This window comes from Tetrao urogallus, assembly GCF_951394365.1.
Source record: "Tetrao urogallus genome assembly, chromosome: 4".
Classification (NCBI taxonomy): domain Eukaryota; kingdom Metazoa; phylum Chordata; class Aves; order Galliformes; family Phasianidae; genus Tetrao; species Tetrao urogallus.
In genome coordinates, this window is record NC_136817.1 from 25,881,743 (window position 1) to 25,887,742 (window position 6,000).

Genomic DNA, 6,000 nt, shown 5'->3' on the forward strand with positions numbered 1-6,000 from the left:
TAAGACAGCCTTTTAATCACGTGTTACCTAAGTATGTTGATTGTCCATTATGCATGAGCACCGTCAGTACAACTTATACAGAATAAATGCAGTTCTCCACCCAGAAGTTGTCAAGTAACATATTCTCTGCCTCCCAGACAAACACCTTCCTTTAAAACAAAGCAATCCTGCACATAGCAGGGGGGTTGAAACTTTGATGATCATTGTGGACCTTTTCAGCCCAGGCCATTCTATGATTCTGTGATTTCCTTACAAATTTCTGGGTGCCCTGTTCTGTTTCATGTGCACCACAAATGTGATTTATTTCATAAGAATGCAGAAAAAAATAGCACTATTTTTCTCCCTATACTAGAAGGCAAATAATTCAACTTAGTGTAAATTATGCTATCTGTTCTAGTATTCAAAAGTCAGGCTTATCTGTTAGAAGTAAAAGCAAGGATATGCTGTGCCTTCATTCATGTACTGGGGTGAGCTGAAGTGGAAGTGCTTCTATGACAGTGTAGAATACAAGTGAAGGCCTCAGCTGGTAAGCCAGATATTCCTGGCTCTGTCTTCTTTTCAGCTGAGCAATGCTTTCCTTACAGCATAAGGTTGAAACAGCACTGACTCCAGTTAACATACACACTTCCCCATACCTGTTCTCTTTCCTGAGAGTTTATCTGTTCCAATCCTCTGAAACGCTAAACCCATTCATTGCACAAGATACTGTAGCACTGCCAGCCCTGGATAATTCTGGGCTTCCCCTTTCCACCCTGCTCTTCCCTGTGCAAGTGCAGAGGAGCAGCAGCAGTGCAGGAATACTCTGCCAGGACCTGGGCCCAGACACAGGTGTGTGTGCCAAACCAATGAGCAGGAATATAAGGGGAACAGCCCCAGATGGGCCCAGCTCTTCCTCACAAGCCAGACATGAGGCAGCCACCTGCAATGACCAGGAGGTTAAGCCTCTAAAGCTCTGCATGAACTACCTGCCTTTGCCCTGAGATACAAGAGAACACCATGCAACGAAACGCCGGTCGAAGACCTCTCCAGGGCACAGATTGTGTTTCTGCCTACTCACAGAACTGACTGTGGCAGGCATTGGCTGGCCAGTGGCCATTTGCAGGAGGCCTGAATACGCTGCCCACATTAAATACACCAAGAAGTGGGTGGCTTCTAAGATAGTCCTTGTTCTGCACACCAATGTTTTTTTATGCTTCTCAGTTCTCTTCCTGGCCACAAGAGACAAGCTTATTCCAAAATCTGGTTTTACAAGTACTTAACAGAAGCCTATGCCATCAAACCTCATGTAGCAACTTCCAGTAACGTCCCACAGTTGAATACTGGTGTCTCTCCCTGGCTTAGAGCACTTATGAGTGGCTCTGAACTCATGCTCTGCCTCCCCCTGAGTCCTGGAGCTGGCACTTCCCTGCCTCAGCCACAGCTCTGACTTGAGCTCTGTGCCAGGAGAATGCCAGCACTGCTGAGCTGTGAAATTAAGGTCTGGCTTCACTGCTGATGTGCTAATTAAGAACAGAAAGAAGTTCCAGGAGAAGAGTAACAAGTCTGTAGTTCTGTGCATCTCCAGTGGAATCAAACATCTGCCCCTCATACAGGATGAGCAACTGTGCAGCCAAAGCAGCCAAAGCCAAATCTCTATTAACAACTGATCTTATACAAGCCAATTCTGGACATTAATGGAGCCTTCACTCTTCTTAGAGTAGAGTCTATATATATATATATCCTTCTATATCCAATTATGAACACAATTGAATATATCTGAATTTCTAAATGAAAAGAGAAAAGTAAGTAATCCCTTTCAAATAGGACAATGCAGTTACATCATTAGAGCTGGAGGAAGAAATTCAAGTGATCTTTTAAATTCTTCAATTTCTTATTAACATTTCTATTCTGGCTAGGGTTCTGAGTGCTGAATTACACAGAAGTAAATCAAAGCACGAACTGGGCAATGTAGACTCAATTAGATATGCAAAATACAACAGGCTGATCCAAGAACAGTTACATTACAAATGCATACTGGCAGAACACATGGCAATTTAAAAAAGGAGATCATTACATATGAGTATCTTTCTGATGTCAAGCTAAGCACTTCACCAAAAACAACCACTCCAGATGTACTCTGCTGGAAGCAGGAGACCCCAAACACTTCCTACAGAGTGAGATCAGAAAACAGCCTTCACCTGAACCATGTCAAAAGGAATGGCATTCAGAAATGCCATTCGGGTAGCTCAGAACACAGAACTCCACCTGGCTCCTGCTCCTTTGCCCTCGTATGAGCAAGGGCTGCTTATCCCAGTGCAACTCCGGCCTGATTCTCCATGGGGCAATGAATAAAGCCATCAGAAAGTTCAGCACTGGAATATCTTTCATAAAAAAAGGATGGGTGACCACCAAAACATATTTTGCTGACAGTTCCTCCTGTAAACCTGACATGTCACCCACCGCACCTTCTGTAACATCACACAGCAGGGCATATACATGAGTTTGGATTAGTGTATATTAGCTTGCTCTGTGCAAATTCCATTTGATAAAGAGCCTTTCTCTGGGACTTTAAATCTCTTAGGGACGAAGAAGTTTTGACAGCATTTTGTTCTGCCTGACCACAGCCATGGCTCAGCCTGTTTACAACAATCAAAGCTAGTTCATCAGCCTGTTTAGGAAAGGTCAGCACACAAGGGATTGTCTTATTCTCCACAGAGCTTAAAACCAACTGCGGCTCTGCTCCAGCCAAGTGACAGAAGAAGATGCAGTGAAACAGAACTCATCAGGACAAACAGGGAAGACTTTCCTTAAAACCGTCCAAGTTCCCTGAGGCAAACAACTACATCTCCAAGGCAGATTAGGATTTCCACACGTTACTCAAATTAATCTCCAGTTATTCCCACTTCTGCCCATTTTGGAGGGGCACTTTTATTTCTTTTCTACAGTCACTGTCAGTTCTTTTCACTGAGGATGAGGACTTTCTTTCAAAGAAGTCAAATTTCTTTCGACATTGCAGGAGACAGTGGCAAAGGCCTTACTGATTCCAAAGAAGACAATATCCACTGCTCTCCGCTCATCCATCAGGCTGTTTCATTGCAGGACCTTGTCAAGTCTGTCAGGCATGACTTCTCCTTGATGAACACATTGATGGTGAATTCTACTGATGTTGTTATACACATGGACCCTGGAAAACGTTTTCACAATTAGCTGATTTTTCCATTTTGGAAACTGTAATCCTTCCTCTAAGTTAGCAGCTTCAGTACTCTGGACATTGTTATCACACAAGTACTTCCTACATAGGAGAACTTCCATAGTGAAGAAGACAACAGACATTCCTTTCACAGCACAAACACAACACGCATTCCCATTGCCAAACCTGCCAATCCCCCAAGGATTATATAAAAATCATAAAGGTCAACTAAAACGTTTGGCTGCTTTACCAGGTGGGAAGTAATTAAACTGAACAATCAGCGGGTCCAAACAAGATATGACTCATGACATCTTGTGGTTTTCTGATGCAAGCCACACTACCCAAAACCATATATATATAGATGCCGGCCATCCATGCATCGCTGTTGCCAGAGCCATCTGCCTCCTCCTGATCCACCGACCAGCCGCTCAACATGCAGCCCAAAGGTAACACAGATCCTTGGCTCTTACCTGAGCTATGCTGCAGGCAGGTGCTGGAGCAGGTTGTCCATACCGGCTGTAGAGCCTCCACCACAGGAGAGGCTCTGATCCCACCTGGACACAGTCCTGGACAAACCTGCTCCTGCAGACCCTGCTGGAGGGGCCTGGATATGGGAGGGGGGTGATCACCATCAGCTCCAGAGGCTCCTCAGCCTTTCTGTGAGACTGCAAAGAAACAGCTCCTGGCAAAGACCACTCAAAAAACACCCTTTACTTACCCTGGCTGCACAATCAGCAGCTCAAACACAGAGCTGGCACTCGAGGACACCCAACGTGGTGCACACAACTCACAGCACAGCTCCTGCTGCCCCATTTCCCTGTCACTCCTCTCAGAGGACAGCCTTATTACTCCTCCACATCTCCTTTTCAGCCAAAAGCTGTAACTCTGCTTGCTGTCTGCTTCATAGGAGTCTCTCTCACAATGAAGTTCCTGCTGCTGTCCTGCATTCTGAGCATGGTCCTTGCTGTCACCAATGCAGTAAGTACTGAACAAAAATACACAGGCATCCAGTGTGGGAAATCTTAACATTGACAGCTGGAAATTACATGGCTTTTATCTGTCAGGACAGCCTCAAGAACATCAGTGATTGTTACACGGCTAAATGCATTTATGGTATTCCCAATCTAGATCTCCAGGTTAAGATTAAGCCCTTCTCAGACTTGAAAGCAAAAACAATAAATAGCAAGCTCACACCCAGCCCATCAACCAACTCCTCATTCCAACAGCACAGAATTAAGCCGACAATTTTTCAGACACTGAAGATCAATTCCCTTCTTAGATATAGCATTCTAACAAGACATGTTGATTAAAAATATATGCATTTTTAAAAACAAAAATGAAGTACCTGTTTATTTTTGTTGATAATACAACTAACAACCCCCCCCCAAGTACAATTAATTATGCTTTGCTCAAAAAAAAAAAAGAAAAAAAAAAAAATCATACTTTTTCTACAGCAGCAGCTTGACAGCAATGAAAGCTCTGGTTCAGACAGCTCAGAACAGGTAAGCCTTCTGTTTCTCAGTAACTGAATCTCATCAGCTCTAACATTCAGATTTACCCGGAGGGGTTGGTACTGAACTGGGAAACACTGATGCACAATTTCTCTCCTTTCACAGTACCCACAAGAAAGGACCATTTTCTTTCCTTTGCATTCCATTCTTCGCCTCCTCCAGAAACGCCCCAAGCATGCTTAGCCATCTGTTTTGCTGTGAGTCTGAGGTAAGCCACCCGTCTCGTAGCAGAAGACAATCCTGCAGCAAGCTCTACCACTACATTTGCCTATTCCTCACTTGCATTATTCTAATTATGCAATAAACAGTCTTTAGAGAATTTTTTCCTTCCAGAAATAACACACGGCTCTTGGAAGCAGTGCAGCTTTTATGCCTTGTTCAGCATGGTACTTGCAGAATTCTTACTCTTCTATTTTCACCTTTAGCACTCTCTGTTAACGTAAGCACCTCATGTGAAATGAAAACCAATGCTATTTTGACTCATCACAGGACAGCCAGCTTTATCCTCAGCCACCAGCAGCTGCCCGGTCACCTGCTCACAGGGCTCTGTTTTCCAAAGCTGACGACACTGTTGGGGATGTGCTTCACATCATGCATCAATTAATAGACTAAAGCCACTAATACCATTGGTTCTACTCTGCAATTCTGTTCTCACTCTGTAGATACCTATCTGAACAACCAGGGCTGTCGCCTATGAAATACTGCTGCTTTCCGATCGTCTTCTGTTTCCTTCAGCACCCTCATGCCTTTTGTCACCAGCACACTGAAACCACAGATCAGCAAAGAGGTTTCCGTGACTGAAGCCAGCATGGGTCACAGTGAATATCTCTCCCCACCCTTGTCTGCTTACTTTCTAAGCCTGAATAAATGATAGACAGCAAGCAATCACAACTTCTTCATCATTTCTTAACAACAAATATTCCCATGTCACTTCAGTGACCCCACTGTCCGCAAAACAGGAAGGGCGCTACTTGCAGCAGCTGTGCCCTCAGACTCTGGGCTCTGTCAAAACTCCATCTCATGCTTTTGACTGCTGACGTAGCGCACAACCCCGTCCTGCAGCAACAACCACCAGCTCCTACCTACGATTTTAAGATGTTTTGTTTGTTAAACAAAACACGTGACCACCTCCGAGCGCTCATCGCCCTTTCATTGGGCGGAGCCCGGCCAATCAGCGGCGCCACCATCCCGTTGGCTGCGCTCCTCCTTTGGCCCCGCCCCTCGCTCACAGCGCGCTCCCGATTGGCTGCTTCCCACTGCCCCGTCGCCCGGCGGGGTCGCGTGCATTGACTTGTCGCGGTCGTGCGGAGCGGTCGCAAG